The sequence below is a fragment of the Bombina bombina genome, chromosome 6 (assembly GCF_027579735.1).
Source record: "Bombina bombina isolate aBomBom1 chromosome 6, aBomBom1.pri, whole genome shotgun sequence".
In the NCBI taxonomy this organism is placed as follows: domain Eukaryota; kingdom Metazoa; phylum Chordata; class Amphibia; order Anura; family Bombinatoridae; genus Bombina; species Bombina bombina.
The window spans coordinates 513,315,203-513,335,175 of NC_069504.1; positions in this window are offsets into that span (position 1 = coordinate 513,315,203).

Sequence of the window (19,973 nt, forward strand, 5' to 3'; positions counted from 1 at the left end):
GCGTGACTTATCCCGCCACCAACTAGGGTTCAATCCGCAATGTTTTAGGGTACTTTCTGCCTGGGAAACGAACATCAATTTTTATGGCGCTGCTACAGCAGCGGGCTGCAACAATACCTAATTTTTCAGGCATGTGTACATGCCAAATTTTTCTGGCCTTTGGTGCTGCACTGTGGCTTCAAAACAAAACAAAAAAAGACACTTAACACGGGATTAAACTTGATAGAATAGTACTACTTAACACACCACTCCTATCTGGTGGCACATTAGATTGCAACGCGCAGTTGCCCCAAATTTGAAGTAGGAGGACCGACCAAGCATCTTTTTCCATCTCCCCGGTTCCTAAAATCCATGCCATATACACATCCCCCCCTGATAGGGGACACTGCAGTGGAAGGTACGCAGCCGAAATTTCTTTGCACAAAAGGTAATCCCCAACCTGTGCTCGATTGTGCAAAAGGAAGTAACCTTACCATGAGTCCCAGACCGCACGTCTTGTAATTCTCTGTCTGGGAAATTATCTATCTATCAAATCTATCTATCTTGTGGGCCGGACTGTTTTGTGACAGCCACTTGTGTTTCGGCCAAATGTCCGTCGGACATTTGCCATATTACACGTCCCCTGGTGCCGCAACTGCCTCTGGGAACCCTTACCATGGGTCCCAGACCGCCACGTCTTGTAATTCTCTGTCTGTGAAATTATATATCTATCAAATCTATCTATTTATCTATCAAATCTATTCTATCTATCTATCTATCTATCTATCTATCTATCGTATCTATCAAATGTATATTGCATCTATTGATCTATCTATCTATCTATCTATCTAATCTATGTATCTATTATCATATCTACCTATCTCGTGGCCAGGACTGTCTTGTGACAAGCCACTTGTGTTTTGGACAAATGTCCGTCGGCGAAATGGCCGTTGGCTAAAGTCCGTCCACGATTGCAGCACAGCGCCCCAAATTTGAAGTAGGAGGACCTGACCCAAGCATCTTTTTCCATCTCCCGGTTCTTAAAATCCAGCCCATATACACGTCCCCTGGTGCGAAACTGCCTCTGGGAACCTTACCATGGGTCCCAGACCGCACGTCTTGTAATTCTCTGTCTGGGAAATTATACTATCTATCAAATCTATCTATTTATCTATCAAATCTATCTATCTATCTATCGTATCTATCAAATGTATATTGCATCTAATGATCTATCTATCTAATCTATGTATCTATCTATCTATCTATCAAATCTTATCTATATTGTGGCCGGCCTGTTTTGTTACAGCCACTTGTGTTTCGGCCAAATGTCCGTCGGTACATAATGTACGTCGGACAAATGGCCGTCGGCTAAAAGTCCGGCCATGATTGCACGCGCGTCAGTGCCCCAAATTTGAAGTAGGAGGGACCGACCCAAGCATCTTTTTCCATCTCCCGGTTCCTAAAATCCATGCCACATACACCTCCCCCGATAGGGGGGAGTAACAGGTATTAAACTGACCAGAATAGTACTACTTAACACACACTCATATCTGGTGGCACAGTAGAATTGCACGGGCAGTGCCCCAAATTTGAAGTAGGAGGGACCGAATAAGCATCTTTTTCTATCTCCCGGTTCCTAAAATCCATGCCATATACATGTCCCCTGGCGCTGCAACTGCCTCTGGGACCTTACCATGGGTCTCAAACCGCACATCTTGTAATTCTCTGTTTGGAAATTATATATCTATCAAATCTATTATTTGTCTATCAAATCTATCTATCTATCGTATCTATCAAATGTATATTGCATCTATTGATCTATCTATCCTAATCTATGTATCTATCTATCAAAAATATCTCATGGCCGGACTGTTTTGTGACAGCCACTTGTGTTTCGGCCAAATGTCCGTCGGACAAATGTCTGTCGGACAAATGTCCGTCGGCTAAAAGTCGGCCATGATTGCACGCGTAGTGCCCAAATTTGAAGTAGGAGGACCGACCAAGCATCTTTTTCCATCTCCCGGTTCCTAAAATCCATGCCTAACACCTCCCCCGATAGGGGGAGTAACAGGTTTTAAACTGATCAGAATAGTACTACCTTAACACACCACTCATATCTGGTTGGCACAGTAGATTGCATGCGCAGTGCCCCAAATTTGAAGTAGGAGGAGCCGACCAAGCATCGTTTTCCATCTCCCGGTTCCTAAAATCCATGCCATATACACGTCCCCTGGCACCGCAACTGTTTCTGGGAACCTTACAATGGGTCTCAGACCGCACGTCTTGTAATTCTCTGTGCTGGGAAATTATACTATCTATCAATCTATCCTATTTATCTATCTATCAAATCTATCTACCTATCTATAGTATCTATCAAATGTATATTGCATCTATTGATCTATCTATCTAATCTATGTATCAATCTATCTATCAAATCTATCTATATTGTCGGCCGGACTGTTTTGTGACAGCCACTTGTGTTTCGGCCAAATGTCGTCGGACAAATGGCCGTCGGCTAAAAGTCTGGCCATGATTGCACGCACAGTGTCCCCAAATTTGAAGTAGGAGGACCAACCAAGCATCCTTTTTCATCTCCCCGGGTTCCTAAAATCCATGCCATATACACCTCCCACAATAGGGGGAGTAACAGGTATTAAAATGACCAGCATAGTACTACTTAACACACCACTATATCTGGTGGCACAGTCGATTGCTCGCGCAGTGCCCCAAAATTTGAAGTAAGGAGGAACGAACAAGCATCTTTTTCCATCTCCCGGTTCCCTTAAAATCCATGCCATATACACGTCCCTGGCGTCGCAACTGCCTCTGGGAACCTTACCATGGGTCCCAAACCGCATGTCTTGTAATTCTCTGTCTGGGAAATTATCTATCTATCAAATCTATCTATTTATCTATCAAATATATCTATCTATCTATCTATCTATCTATCTATCTATCTATTGTAATCTATCAAATGTATATTGCATCTATTGATCTAATCTATGTATCTATCTATCTATTATCTATCTATCAAATCTATCTATTCATGGCTGGACTGTTTTGTGATAGTTCCTTGTGTTTCGGCCAAATGTCCGTCGGACAAATGTCCGTCGGACAAATGTCCGTCGGCTAAAAGTCCGGCCATGATTGCATGCGCAGTGCCCCAAATTTGAAGTAGGAGGACTGACCAAGCATCTTTTTCCATCTCCCGGTTCCTAAAATCCATGCCATATACACCTCCTCCGATAGGGGAGTAACAGTTATTAAACTGATCAGAATAGTACTACTTAACACACCACTCATATCTGATGGCACAGTAGATTGCACGGGCAGTGCCCCAAATTTGAAGTAGGAGGACCGAATAAGCATCTTTTTCTATCTCCCGGTTCCTAAAATCCATGCCATATACACGTCCCCTGGCACCGCAATTGCCTCTTGGAACCTTACCATGGGTCGCAGATGGCACGTCTTGTAATTCTCTGTCTGGGAAATTATATATCTATCAAATCTATCTATTTATCTATCAAATCTATCTATCTATCGTATCTATCAAATGTATATTGCATCTATTGATCTATCTATCTAATCTATGTATTTATGTATCTATCAAATCTATCTATCTCGTGGTTGTGCAAATGGACTGTTTGTGGTTGTTTGTGGTGCGTTAAACGGGGAGTTTGGTCTGTCACTGTGAAGCGGGCGTAACCCTTACTCTACCTGATCGATACAACATCATACCTGATGTTTTAAAGCACGTTATTCCAAACAATTTAGTAATGTTAGGTGATTTATGCCCTTTATGGATTAAAACCAGACTCTGCATCAACTATGTAATTTTCCGTGGGAGTTTTGCCATGGATCCCCCTCCGGCATGCCACAGTCCAGGTGTTAGTCCCCTTGAAACAACTTTTCCATCACTATTGTGGCCAGAAAGAGTCCCTGTGGGTTTTAAAATTCGCCTGCCTATTGAAGTCAATGGCGGTTTGCCCAGTTCGCCGTTCGCGAACAGATACGGACGTTTGCGTTCGCAGTTCGCGAAAGGAACATTTTCGGTTCGCGACATCACTAATAAATACATACAAATAAAAGTCATCTGACATCAAACAGCATAATATAGATTACATATAATGCTGGAAAAAACACCAATGAGCATTCATTTTTAATAAAGGGGTTTACTTAGCAAGCATACTTTATGAGGTCTAATTATTTGCTCATAAAGCTAGAATCTAGTGTAAGAACTTAACTTCAGGCTAGAATACAGCTAGAATATATGGTTTGATGGGTCATGTCCTTTATCTGAGGTCTAATGGTTTGTTGGTTAGCTGTCATAAGGGGGATTGCTGGGCATGAATCTAGTCTGACATCTGATCTTCTCCGTGCAATTGACATAAACCTGTTCCTGGTGAATACATCATGTATGAGGTTTATTTTCTGTGCATATAGCAACCATAAAAAGTTATTGGGGTATGCATATTTTATAAAGTCTCATTTGTGTTTTTAGAGCTGGCATCTAGTCTTAGAGTTGACCTTTAAGCATACAACTAGAATATATTGTTTGTTGGGGCTAATGCTTCATCTCAGGTCTAATATTTGATGGTTAATTGGTATAAAAGATTTGTGTTCAGGGCCTGAGCCAAGCCGTGCTGGAAAATGGCAGCTTTCTAACAGAGCTTCATGCTAGTCAAGACTCTCAGTCATAATAAGAGACACAGGGAGCCCTCAATCATACCTCAAAGGGGCAGAATTATCGTTCATACCCAGTTCTGAAAAGAACCAGCAACAAAATAGGTGCATTGGGCACTAAAATCACCCGGGCAGAGTGAGACCGGCTCTGAGCGAGATTGCGGGGCCATCATAGCCCTAGGCCGCAATGGCACGCCGAGAGAAGAGACGAAACAAATAGAATGCCATAATCTAGGCGGAAGGCGGGCGAGAGACACAAAGTCTGGAAATAAAAGACAGCTAGACCAGTAAGGAAACTTACACGCAGCCCGGTCCCCACAATAAGTCGCCATTCTGCTTAGCCATGTGGGCATTAAAAATAACATTGCATAGACACAGGAACAGCCTCTGCTCTCCGGCAGTCACACGCAAGTCCTCAAGCCCTAACGTCCTCAAACACACAGCAAAGAGTTGGTTCGACACATTAGGACTCCTAAGCACTAAACAGGGGTGAAACCGTGCCCTACAATTGACCCAAACAGTCACCCAATAAAGAAGAGATCAGCATATAAGCAGCTGGACATCCAATCTTTTTGCACCTTCTCCCTGTTGGAAATTAAAGCCTACTTTTTGGAGAAGGGTCTACTGAGCTTACAACATCTTTTTTTACCAAAGCTCTCCCACAACCTAGTAATGGCTATGACAAAAGGTTAAAAAATGGACAAACGTAATAAACCAGCAACCTTAGTACCTACGGTGTCATCCTTTTTTCATGTACCTGCCCAGCTTACAGCAAATTTCAACAAAGTTCTAGACTCCCAGGGTCAGGACACCCACCCAAGTAACCCTGCTATACAACAAAATTCCTTACTTACCATTCAAACTCAGATTGCAAGTCCCTCTCAATCTGACCTAGAATCACTAAAATCCTTTATCAGAAAGAGAATTAAGAGACCTCAAGAAGGATCTTAATGAAATGGGGTCCAGAATTGATAATCTAGATGAGGGGCAGGATAACCTGAACAGCCTGGTTAGCCCAAATACCCAGCAACTCTCAATCCAGGACTCAATGATGCAAGTGCTGCAGAATAAAATAGAGGACTTGGACAATCGAGGGAGGAGAAATAACCTTAGAATAAGGGTGTCATACTTCTGTTGTTATTACTGATTTCTGCTGAGACATAAACCAGTTACTGTTTCTTTAAGTCTCTATACCACATGACCTGTAAGCCTATTTAAGCACCTTTCCCCTTTACTACGGTGCTAGGTAATTTGCATTTATGAGGAGAAGTTGATTGTGTATCAAAGGCTGTTTTATGTAAACAAACTGAAGACTGATTTACATTCCTGCATCTGTTTCCTTATCTTTGCACAGGAGTTATCTGCTTGTGAGCAGGACAAAGTATCATCGCTCTGAGTTGTTTTCATCTCGGCGTGTGACGTCACAGGCCTCTGCAGCGTGTCTCACCCTAATCCCTTCACATCACAGATGGAGGTTCACTCTGCTGCCGGATCCCAAACGGACATCTGCTGTAAACAGCTCATCTCACACAGAGGGGTATTTACTTAGACCAGGACTCAGGACTATGGTATTGTAACCATTTCCAATGCAACATGTATTAATACCCTATTGCAATTCCTATCAAAGACTGCATTAACTGACAGAGGACTCCTGCAACTATACAGCTTATTCAGTTACATTAAGTTCTTTACTACACAGCTTACTTGTTTTCAACCTATATTATAAGACTCTTATTCACTGGCATTTACATCCCTTGGCAGAACTGTTTGCTACAATCAAAGTTATTTCAAAGTTTAAGTATTTGATACTCATCAATAGACATTTCTGTGTATGCATTGAAGATTTTATTGTGCTAAGTTCTCTTGTTACAGCTAACATATTAATCTCAGTTGCTTGATAGTATTTTGCATTAGTTTGGAGAGCTGATGCACACTCAGTGAAGGTAGTAATATAAACTGGGATTTGTGCTTAATCTCCCACAACTAACTTTAGTTGTTGATTATTTTGACCTAATCAGGTCACCCTCAGTCAATGAGCATAACAGGGAACCTAGAACATCAAGGTTACTGAGGTTTGGTGTGAGGCTGAGAGGAATAGATATAATTGGGTTACATTGTGATTATACATACTTCCTCACATATCCTCACAAAGGGGTATCCCAGAAGACATCCCACAGGATCAGCTTAAAACCTACATAAAAGACCTGTTTCAACACATATCCTCTCGCACCCCTCCCCTCAACAACGAGGACATTGAAAGAGTTGACAGAGCATTAAGGCCCCCTTCCAGACCCCCTGCCCCTCCAAGAGATGTTATTCTACATATTTTAAAATTTACAACCAAAGAGGAGATCTAGCAGGCAGTCAGGACAAGGCAATTTATTTCCATTCAAGGACACAATATTCAAATATACCAGGATCTAAGCCCACAAACTATACAAAGGAGGAAGAAAGTATGCTTCATCACAAAAGCTCTGCAGGAGAACAATGTCAGGCACAGATGGGGATCTCCCTTCAGCCTAATAGTACACCACAATGGCTCCAACATTATTTACAAAAAATTAAACGACTTGGACAACTTATCAAAGGTGCTGAACATTCCATTGGAACCACCTCTGGACAAAGTAATAGAAGTTCCACGTATACACTTCAATGGAGAACAAGCCAGCCCAAAAGAACAATGCCCTCAATAGAGTAAAGTCCTAGCAGAGAGAAGAAAGACTGGTCCTTCACCCCCACCAGACTCATAATGATAACACTATATACTCTTATCAAATATTCATCCAAAGGTCATCAACTCAGGACATTTTGATTTAATGTCACTTACATGGACCTATTGGACATTCATGGTCATCTCTCTAACCCTGTCAACTGGAAGTTGGTATGTTATTCTGTAATACTACCCACAGGAATTTTGCTAACACATTAGAATGAGACATATCAGGTCCAAAGCCACATCCCATGGTCCTTACTAATTGATAATACTAGAGTCATCCCTCTGTCAAGGATACGGACCAAATCTTTAGTCATAGCTTTTTCAATGTTAGCCACTAGATATATTATACAAATTCACAACGTGAAAATAAATACTAACAACCCCTTCCCCCTCACTTCCTATTGATTGAGCCCACCTGCCCCAAGATGAAGAGATACTTAAGGCTACCAATATCAGTGCTCTACTGTGCTTAGTCCTTATACCACCTATTCTTACAAGCACACTGAGAACCCTCTTGACAACATTTCACCCCCAAATATGGTGTATTATGAGAAAAATACACTCATTGTTTATTCAATTTATATTGTTTATACTGTTTCAATATGCTATTTATTTGTTTTTTGTTTTTGCGAAGTTATTGTACCTAAGATGTCTCATTTATTGTATCTAGCTCAATACTCTCTTTGTATGTGCTACTTCCTAGTACTTGTTTCCATAAGTGACCACGTACCATCTTTCTTACATTATGATGCCTCTTGAACCATTAAGCAATAAAATCCTCTCCCATAACATAAAAGGTCTTAACATACCACAACAGAGGTCTATAGCCCTAAGGGCCTACAAGAGACTTAAATGCAATATAATTCTATTACATGAAACTCACTTCAAAAGAGGCCGTAAACCGCTCCAATCATTTAGAAAATTTGGCCCAGCTTATTTCGCCTCCAACACCACTAAGCACAATGGAGTGGGTATTATAATCAATAAATCCCTACCTTTTAAAACTACCTCAATATGTAAAGATAAGGAAGGGAAATATATTATTGTATCGGGATACTATACAACAAGCCAGTGACCATAGCTAACATATGTGCACCCAACTCCAATCCATCCCAATTCTTCCAGCATATCTGTAACCAAAATTTAGATAACAGAAATGGAAGTTTAATATTAGGAGGAAACTTCAATGTAGCTTTAAACCTCAATATAGATTGCTCCACAGGTACCTCAAATGTTCCAAACGAAACATTAAAATTAATCAAATCCAACCTATTGAACTTAGCACAGAAGTACATGATGCATGGAAAATACATCATCCATCTACCAAAGACTACACTTTTTTTCTCACACCCTCATCAAGTTTACACCAGAATAGACTATTTGTTAATAGATGTAACCAGTCTAGCATTAGTACGACACAGTGATATCCTTTCACTCACCTGGTCAGACCATGTTATGATCAGTTGCACCCTTGAATGGCCTACCTCTCAAACCCATGATAAAGTATGGAAGCTTGACGAAACACTATTAAAAGACCCTATTACAGAAATTCGGCTTACCAAATCTATAGAAGAATATTTTAGATTAAACAACATCATAGATGTAGACATACAACATATTTGGAACGCACACAAATATGTCCTTAGGGGAGAATTAATAGCCATAAAGCAGCAAACGTTAAACAACAACAAGCACTACTGAAAACCTTACTGGAAGATCTAGGTAAACTCCAAGACATTCATAAATTATTCCCACAAAACCATTCCCTCCAAGAAAGTATCGAACACAAAAGACAGCAACTTAATTTACATCTAGGCATAGAAGCAAAAAAAAAGGGCCATGTCTCTTAATAAGAAATACTATGAGGGAGCTAACAAACAAGGCAAAATGTTGGCCAGACAGCTTAGGAAGAGATCATTTCAATGATATATCATGAGAATCACAGATAACTCAGGAAAACAATGGTCTTCTAAATATATAGCACACATTTTCAAAAAATACTATGACAACCTATATAACCTGAAAAGACAGCATCCAAGCCCTAACATGACCAAAATACAGAACTACCTATCCCACCTTAAATTACCCTCACTCACAACAGAACAACAAAATGACCTAGAAGATCCTATTTCCCTTGAAGAAATCCAAACAGCTATAGCCTCTTTACCATCTGGGAAAGTTCCGGGCCTGGATGGGTTAGGGAACACATACTACACTAAATTTAAAAACCTCTTAGCCCCCCAACTACTAAAATACTTTCAAAATATAGATAAAAACGTACCCTTTTCCCCCCTTGCACTACAAACGCATATCGTAATTCTCCCTAAAACTAACAAACCCTCCAACCTAGTCACAAACTACCGCTCAATTTCACTGTTAAACACAGATATCAAAATCTACGCAAAAATTCTCACACATAGACTGAACCATGTTTTACCGCACATTATCTACCCAGATCAGGTTGGCTTTGTCCCCAATCGGGAAGTGAAGGACAACACAGCCTTCAAACTCCATCTACTAGGGTATGCTAAAGAGAAGAATATGCCATCTATTTGGCTTTTCACCGACCCCGAAAAGGCCTTTGATAGGGTAGGATGGCATTTCCTAAGGGCCACCCTTCAGGCATTCGGAATAGGCAATGCAATGTTGAACATAATTTTTGCACTATACTCATCCCCTAGTGCCCAAATTAGCCTCAATGGCATACTTTCCAGCCCTTTTCAGATCACAAATGGAACTAGGCATGGATGCCCCCTATCACCATTGCTTTTTGCATGCCTTATAGAAACCCTTGCAGCAAAAATTTGAAACAATTCTGAGATTTCGGGCATTTCGGGTAGAATATAAACTTTTTATGTTCACAGACGATATTCTTTTCACCCTAACCGACCCAGTTAGATTAATTCCCCTCTTACTAAAAGAACTAGTTCTTTTCCATGACCTTACAAACTTTCTAATTAACCAAAACAAATCAGAGATCCTAGGAATATCCCTCACACCACAATTGGAGACCCAAATTAAAAAATGTTGCCCATTCAGATGGTGCAACGGTTCTATGAAATACTTTGGTATATTATTGGCTGTTAACCACAAATCGGTTTATTACCTAAATTATTCCTCAATTAAAACTGCATTAATGCAAGATCTTTCTTCCTGGAAATCCAAGAAGCTATCATGGCTGGGGAGGATAAACACCATCAAAATAATAGCATTCCCAAGGCTCTTGTATATCTTGCAAACATTGCCTATTCCAATTCCCTCTAACTTCATAACACAAATACAACAATTGTTTAGCTCCTTCATATGGAACCAAAAAAAAACCTAGTATAAATAAAGCTATTATGTCACGTTCTACTAGTCAGGGGAATTGGGAGTCCCAAATATAGAAGCCTATAGGCAATCTATATTTCTACAAAGAATCTTAGATTGGAGGATTCATAAGACACAAAAAAGGTGGGTTACACTAGAGGGAAACCTGAATCCAGAGACGGACTTAGCAACACTGTGCTGGTACCCAAACCTAATACACACCATAAGACATATTACCAACCCTATAACAAGAGAAACCTTTCACATGTGGGAAACAGTGAATAGAATAAACCCACTTCTATCCTCTACACCTAGTCCCCTTACCTCAATACTTCACAATAATGAGTTCTTAAACAATGATTTGACAATGAATATTAATGCAGAGTCTTCAACACAAGACACAGCCATATACCAAATAATAAGCAGCGAGACAATCCTCTCACTAGAACAACTAAAAAAAAAAAAAACTCCCATTGGCAAATAGTTGGTTCTCTAATGGAAGTGTTCATCATTATATAACAATGCACAAAGAGACTCTCAACTTGACTCGCCCTTTGACCAACTTAGAAAAATTATACACATCCAATCCCCCCTTAAACACACCCTTTCCTATATACACAAACTAATTACCCAACCTCCCTCTAGCAATATTCCACACTACATTGAATCATGGGGAAAAAAACTTGGGTTTATAATCACACCACAAATTGCCACCAATATCTTTACCAACACAAAATCATCATCTGCATCCTCCTTAATACTAGATACACTCCAAATGATACAGCAACAGGTAGAATGCAATGTGCTAGTGAAGACCTGGGGTTGCTGTCTTGCTCAAGGAAGTGAAAAAAGCGAGGCAAGGCAGACAGGCAAAAAGTTAAACCTTAACGTTATTGCCAAAAATACAACGGATAAAAGTGCAAACAATGCAAGCAGCATATGTCAGAGTGAGCTAGAGCAGCAGTAGTCTTACATGTTTCGGCTCCTGCCTTACTCATAGACTGTGCTGTCTCTAGCTCACAGCCTTCTTAAATTAGAAAAATCACTCTATGACATCAGAGTGATTTTTCTAATTTAAGAAGGCTGTGAGCTAGAGACAGCACAGTCTATGAGTAAGGCAGGAGGTGAAACATGTAAGACTACTGCTGCTCTAGCTCCCTCTGACATATGCTGCTTGCATTTTTTGCACTTTTATCCATTTTATTTTTGGCAATAACGTTGTTTTCACTTTTTGCCTGCCTGCCTTGCCTCACTTTTTTCACTTCCTTGATTTATATTGACAGACTAGCAGGTCTGTTGGCGGTTTGCAGGCACACGCTGTATGCAATACATTGCAACATTGTAGTCACGGAAACAGTGTTTACCCTGTGACGTAACAGAAGAGGAGGATACATGTGGGAGGATACAGATCGAGACCGGGACTGAAGCCTGAGCTCTGTATATCGGAAAGCACCGAGACAGAAGTATCAGCTACATAAGCTGGAAGGCTATCCTAGGAGATAAGGTACTGTTCACATGTCCAGCCTCTTGGAGCAAATTATAACTGTTACATGCTACTGTTGGAGCGCTGTTTGAGGGGGTTCTGGAGGAATGTATTTGATTGCTGTCTTGCTCCCCAATATATAATCAATCAAGAGGTCGGTCCACAACACAAAAATAAAAGTTCCCTTTATTTGAAACAGGATAAAACGAAAAAGTCAGTGACGTCTCGGGGTTCCCCCCTTAATCATACAGTTTGTGCAATCTTTACAAACAGCTTTTAAAGGCATTTTGGCACCAGATACTCCACTTCTTAGTATCTACTGCAATCTACTGGACTCTCTAGGTAACTGCGGCTATACATAAAATGTATCTTAAAGCCCTGCAATATAAATTCCCTTCCACATTTGCTTCTTTTGTTGCCAATTGCCAAGTTATTTCAAAGATACTTATACACATTTAAAAACAATACACAATCAAACCAAACGCATATACTGTTAGACATTAGCTCTACAAAAGGATACATTCTGGATATTATAGTAAGAAAATCATACCACATTATAAAAATATAGTTAGATCGTAATCTTTATTAAGGCACTTAGGTCTAAGTGTTTCCAATCTGTGTATCCACTGCATTTCTCTCTGTTTGAGGAGTTTTTCCCTATCCAATCCACTTCTCTGAGGCCCTTCCTGATCTATTACTTGCCACCTTAACTGACTAATATTGTGTCCCTTGTCAATAAAATGTGCTGATAGGAGGGCCTCTAAATTACCGCATCTGATATTTGACCTTTGCTGGCTCAATGTATCCCTTATTTTCCTAGTAGTTTCACCTAAGTAAATTAGAGAACAGGGGCATTTGATCAAATAAATAACGAACTTTGATTCACATGTAAAGAAATTATTAATGGTATACTTTTTCCCATTATGGGGATGGTAAAAGGAATCACCTTTAATAATGGAGCTACAGCTCATACAACTAAGGCAGGGGTAACTTTCCTACCAATATGTGTTTGCTCTGATTTTCGTTTAGATCCTATGTCAGTACTCACTAGTTGGTCCCTCAAGTTTTTGACCCTTCTATGTGCTAGAAGTGGAGGTACTTTAAATTCAGGGATGTCTTTATGGCAATCCTGTAGTATAGTCCAATGTTTATTCACTATCCCTTGGATTTTGTGACTAAGGGGGATTAAATCATGTAACAAACACCATATGTTTAGTTTCCTCCTTTCTCTTTTGTGTCACACCCCCTGTGGTAATCTCTGTAATTTTTTCTTTCAACAAACTCCTAGGATATCCCCTTTTAATGAATTTTTGTTGCATCTCTTTAAGTCTTAGGTCAATTTTGCTTTCCTCACTAACAATCCTTTTTACCCTCAATAGCTGACGTTTAGGAAGTGAATCTTTAAGATTTTTTGGGTGGAAGCTGTCATAGTGCAACAGGGTATTTCTGTCAGTTTCTTTAGTATGAAGATCAAATGTAAGTGTAAGTGTGTTTCCTTTTTTATGTATTACTGTGTCTAAGAAAGATACAGACTCTTCACTATAGGTCACAGAGAATTCCAACACCCTCACGGCAGAGTTAAGCTCTCTAACGAAATTATTAAGGGATCCAATGTCGCCCCACCATATGCCAAAGACATCATCTATGAAGCGTCACCAAACTGCACCCATTTCTTTGAAGATATTGTTTTCATAGACAACCCATTCCAAAAATTCATTCATGAATAAATTAGCATATGATGGAGCGACATTGGACCCCATAGCTGTACCCATTCTTTAAACATACCAGGTGTCCTGAAACAAAAAATAATTCCAGTATAATACCAGTCTCAAAAGATTCTCAATAAAATCCCATTCTAAATCAGTATATCCCTTGTTTATTTTAAGGTTCTTTACTATGATGCCTATTCCTGTTTCATGTTTCATCGCTGTGTACAGACTTTTTACATCCATGGTATACAGGATAAATTTGTCAGAGTTTAATACTAGATTTCTAGCTTTGCTAAGAAAATCCCCTGTGTCTTTCAAATAGGATGATATCTTAATTACCTCTGGCTGAAACACCTTATCCAAAAATTTAGAGAACTTTTAGAGATATTTGTGTATACTGAATCTACACTAGAGACTATCTTTATGAATCTTAGGTACCGTGTAAAATATTGGTATCCTAGGGCTTTTTATTTCTTTTTGTATTTCAACAACAGGATTGTGTGTAAAAACCTCATAAGTCTCAGTGCCATTGAGTTATAAAATGATTTCAGAGACATAATAATCTTTATCAAGTACCACCGTACCCCCCCCCCCTTATCGGCCCCCTTAAGTATAATGGGGGTTTTTTCTGAGACTTATTAATGACTGCCTATCAGTTTTGGGATAATTGTTGTTACCTCTAAAAACATGTTTACCATAAACTTTAGCATGTTTAACTTTATGCTTTAATTCACAAAATTCCATATTTACTAATTTAATGAATGTATTCATACTATAGTCATTAATAACAGGATTAAATTAACGTTTCTTATATAAACCCAATTGTTTTAAAGGACCATTGTTGCTCTTTGATTTGTTTAGGCAAAGGGACAGAACTACCATTAACTTTTAAGGAATGCCATATTTTTAATTTGATGTTACGATACAGCCTGTGTAAATCTTTGTCAAGTTCAAAATCCTCCACTGCTGGTACTTAACTCCCAAACAATTGCACAGACTATTTCCTAAAAAAAGCAACCGTTGCTGAAGGTGTGGGCACGTAGGTAGCAGAATGGGACATAAGTGGTGGTGGTGCTGCTCCAAATTAACCAATTCTGGAGAAATTTAATTACCAAAATTGAGGATATATTTCAGACACTCTTTCCTCTAGACCCACTAATCTGGCTGCTTAATAAAGCGATAAAACCTAACAAAAACTATAGACCCCTCCTAAAAATGATGGTAAATAGTGCGAGAGTACTTATAGCAAAGAACTGGAAGTCAGAGGGAGTACCCACTATAAAGATGTGGAGACAAAAAGTAATGAACTTACTTGAACTAGAGGAGTACAGTTCCTAGAAATCAGAAAATATGGATCCTTACATTGAATCACATGTTCTATGGGAGTAATATGTCAAAAACTTCCCTAGTAACTCTCAACCAGAATTAGCGTAATCCCACACCTCTCATACCAATACATTCTCAAAGGAAAGGAGTAAAGATGGTTCAAAAGACTTCAGCTCCAATAAGTTTTATATCTTGCAATGAAACAGGTACAAAAAGGTATACATTATTGTTTTAAAGAAATAATTGAGACACAAGTTATTGTTATTATAATTGTTTATTTTTGGAAATGCAAAAATAAGAATCTGAAATGATAAGCAACATACATTTGCCTAGATTACGAGTTTTGTGCTAAACATGGTGCGAAACTAACGCCAGAAAAGTCACTCTCCATAGCGTTGCCATTACAAGTTACTGAAAAGCCTCTTTGTGCGTGCGATATGGTGGCATTAAGCTCCATACTGCACAAAATTCAAGGGCTGATTTGACGTGCTCCTTCACGCTTTCCCACATCAACATCAATTGGAAGAGAGTATCAGAAAAAAACCTGAAGTGCAGAATGAAAAATCTCTGTAGCGCAACTCCATTGTTGTCTATGGGGAAAAAGTATATTTAAACCTAACACCCTAACATAAACCCCAAGCCTAAACACCCCTAATCTGCTGCCCCCAACATCAGCAACACAAATAAAGGTTATTAACCCCTAATCCCCGCTCCCGACATTGTCGACACTAAATGAAATGATTAACCCCTAAACCTCCGGCCTCCCATTATGCCGCTACTAAATAAACCTATTAACCCCTAAACTTCCAGCCCCCCACATCGCCGCCACTAAATAAACTTATTAACCCCTAAACCTCCGGCCCCCCACATCTCCGCTACTAAATAAACTTATAAATCCCTAAACCTCTAGCCATCCATATCACCGCAACTAAATAAACCTATTAATCCCTAAACCGCCAGCCCCCCCCACATGGCAAAACACTAAATTAAACTATTAACCCTTAAACCTAACACCCCCTAACTTTAAATTAAAATTACAATATAACTATCTTAAAATAAATAAAAAACTTACCTGTGAAATACAAATAAACCTAACATTAAACTATAAATTAACCTTACATAACTATTCTAATAAAATACAAAAATACTACCAATTAAAAAACGAAATAACAAATTTAAAAAACCTATCACTACAAAAAAAATAAAAAAAATCTAAAATTACAAAAAATAATAAACACTGAATTACGAAAAATAAAAAACACTAAGCTTACAAAAAATAATAAACAAAAGTATCAAAATTAAAAACAATTACACCTAATCTAATAGCCCTATAAAAATAACCCCCCAATTAAAACACCCGATAACCTACAATAAACTACCAATAGCTCTTAAAAGGGCTTTTTGTAGGGCATTGCCCTAAGTTAAACAGCTTTTACCTGTAAAAAAATACAAAGTCCCCCCAACAGTAAAATCCACCACCCAACCAACCCCCCAAAATAAAAAAAAACTAACTAAAAAATCCTAAACTACCCATTGACCCTAAAGGGGCATTTGTTTGGGCACTGCCCTTAAAAGGGCATTCAGCTCTTTTACAAGTGCCCATCCCTAATCTAAAAAAAAAAACACCCAGAAAAAAAAAACACTAACCCCATAAAATCTACTTACGGTTCCTGAAGTCTGGACATCCATCTTCATCCAGGCAGAGACACCTTCATCCATCTTCTATCTTCATTCCGGTGGTGCAGGGCTGAGCTATCCTGGAAGTGGATCCCATCTTGCGCGGAGCGTCCTCTTCATACGATCACCACCATACACTGAAGTTGAATGCAAGGAAACGTTTCAAAATGGCATACCTTGCATTCCTATTGGCTGATTTGATTCTTGAACAGGTTATTTGAACAGCCAATAGGATTTCAGTAGCTCTCATCCTATTGACTGTTTTGAACAGCAAATATGATTTCAGAAGCTCTTATCCTATTGGCTGATTTGAATTTGAAGAATCAAATTAGCCAATAGGAATGCAAGATACGCCATTTTGAAATAGCTACCTTGTATTCAACTTCAGTGTATGGCGGTGAACTTATGAAGAGGATGCTCTGCGCAGAATGGCTTCCAGGATAGCTCTGCTCCGTGCTGCTGGGATGAAGATAGAAGACGTCCCCGAGATGGATGAAGGTGTCGCCGCCTGGATGAAGACTTCTTGCTGCCTGGATGAAGATGGATGTCCGGACTTCAGGAACTGTGAGTAGATATTCTGGGTTTAGTGTTAGGGGTTTTTTTTGGTGTTTTTTTTAGATTAGGGATGGGCACTTGGAAAATAGATAAATGCCCTTTTAAGAGCTGTGAAAAAGAGCTGAATGCCCTTTTATGGGCAATGCCCATACAAATGCCCCTTTAGGGGCAGTGGGTAGTTTAGGATTTTTTAGAGTTAGGTTTTTTATTTTGGGGGTTGGTTGGATGGTGGGTTTTACTGTTGGGTGGACTTTGTGTCTTTTTACAGGTAAAAGAGCTGTTTAACTTAGTGCAATGCCCTACAAAAGGCCCTTTCAAGGGCTATTGGTAGTTTATTGTAGGTTAGGGGGAGTTTTTATTTTGGGGGACTTTTTTATTTTTATAGGGCTGTTAGATTAGGTATAATTGTTTTTATTTTTGATAATTTTGTTTATTATTTTTTATAAGCTTAGTGTTTTTTATTTTTCATAATTTAGTGTTTATTATTTTTTGTCATTTTAGATTTTTTTATTTTTTTCGTAGTGTTAGGTTTTTTTAAATTTGTAATTTAGGTTTTTAATTGTTTTTTTTTTTTAGAATAGCAATGTTAGGTTAATTAATAGTTTAATGTTAGGTTTATTTTTATTTCACAGGTAAGTTTTTATTTATTTAAATATAGTTATATTGTAATTTTAATTTAAAGTTAGGGGTTTTAGGTTTAGGGGTTAATAGTTTAATTTAGTGTTTTGCAATGTGGGGGGTGGCGGTCTAGGGGTTAATAGGTTTAGTTTAGTAGTTACTATGTGGGGGACTGGAGGTTCAGGGGTTAATACTTTATTGTAGAGTTGGCGATGTAGGGGGCCGGAGGTTTAGGAGTCAATAGGTTTATTTGGGTGTCATCGATTTCGGGGAGCGATGGTTTAGGGGTTAATAACGTTTATTAGTGTTGGCGATGTCGGGAAACGTTGGTTTAGGCATTAATATATTTAAATAGTGTTGGCAATGTGGGTGGGCAGCAAATTAGGGGTTAATAACTTTATTTAATAGTCGCAATGTGGGTTGGTGGCAGATTAGGGGTTAATAGGTTTAATATTCCAATGAATGCACTTCAGTCTCTCATTGGGTGAATGGAAAAACTACTTTCAGAGTTTGTTTTATAGGAAATATAAATTTGACTTTAATGTCCCTTTAAATGTTACAAATGATGATGGGATCAAACCCAGTACCTGATACCAGTAACTATGGCCCATATGGACATCAAAAGATCTTTCCATGTTTGAATATTAACAGCCTTATTATAATTCCTACTTTTCCCAATATTAATTTTAGATAAATTATTGCAGTAAGGAAGATTAAAGATTAAACATTTGCCATTCATTAAGTTTAAAATAAAAAAGTTTAATAGTGACTTATTAAATGTATGAAAAAATAGTAATTAAAAGTTTCCCTTTAAATAGCTAATAGTTAAAATTGTGAAAAATATGTTTAAAATTATATTAAAAGCTAAATACTAATATTCAGCTGAAAGTTGTTTTTCCATTCCCATTTAAAAAATTGTTAATACAGAAACAATGAAAAATTTCATAGCTAAGAAATTAGTAAATTGATTTTCTTATCCACAGGAAAACCAGAATTAAAGCAAAACTTTCCAGGTTTTAAGTATGCCCAAGATAACGTCATAGAGTAAATCAGAAACAGGATGACACAAACCACATGCAGCAATTCATTTTTATTATGTATTTGGAAAAACTGCAACTACTGTAATTCAATATTATTAAAATATTGAAACACAAATCAATGTTATTGCAGTAGTACAGATTAATTATTAATCTCACAGCTGAAGTCATTCCAGTTTAACCCATTTTCCAAAGAGTGAGTATCAAAGGATGCGTTTCAATGCAATATTAAGGTTGTTATTCTTAAAATGTTTGTTATAGAACAGAAATAAATTAAATCATCTAATTCAGATGCTAATTCATATGATTATTTCCACTAAGGACAACTATTTTTACCTTCATCCAGAAGCCATTTGTGCATGTGGTTTATTGTTACTGGCCATATATACATTTTTTTTTTCTAAAATCAGTTTTTCTTTTTATTAGTATGTAGCTCACTTACATTTTGGCTAAAACAGTGAGAGCAAGCATGCCCATTCTTCTAGAGGAGACCTTTAATAGATTTTCTTAGACCAACAACTATATTCACTATTTTGGAAAGAGCCCAATAAAATCTGAACAAATACTGTAAGAAAATAATCATAGTGGAGCTTAAAATTAAGTTAAATTAAATGTGTAGACTGTATATTTAAAACTTAGTAGGGAGGCAGACTGCTTAACATAACATACTTAGGGCTAGATTACAAGTGAGGCGCAAACAGAAATCACGATTTTGTGATCCTTTTTTCTTTCGCTGATATTACAAGTCAGGAGAAATTGCAATTGCGCTTGCACAATCGCCTTTTCCCGCTTCAATACTTACCACAATCTAAGAGCTGTGGTAAACTGTGTTCAGAAATTAAAAAGTTGCACAAAACACAACAAAAATACATTACAAAGTA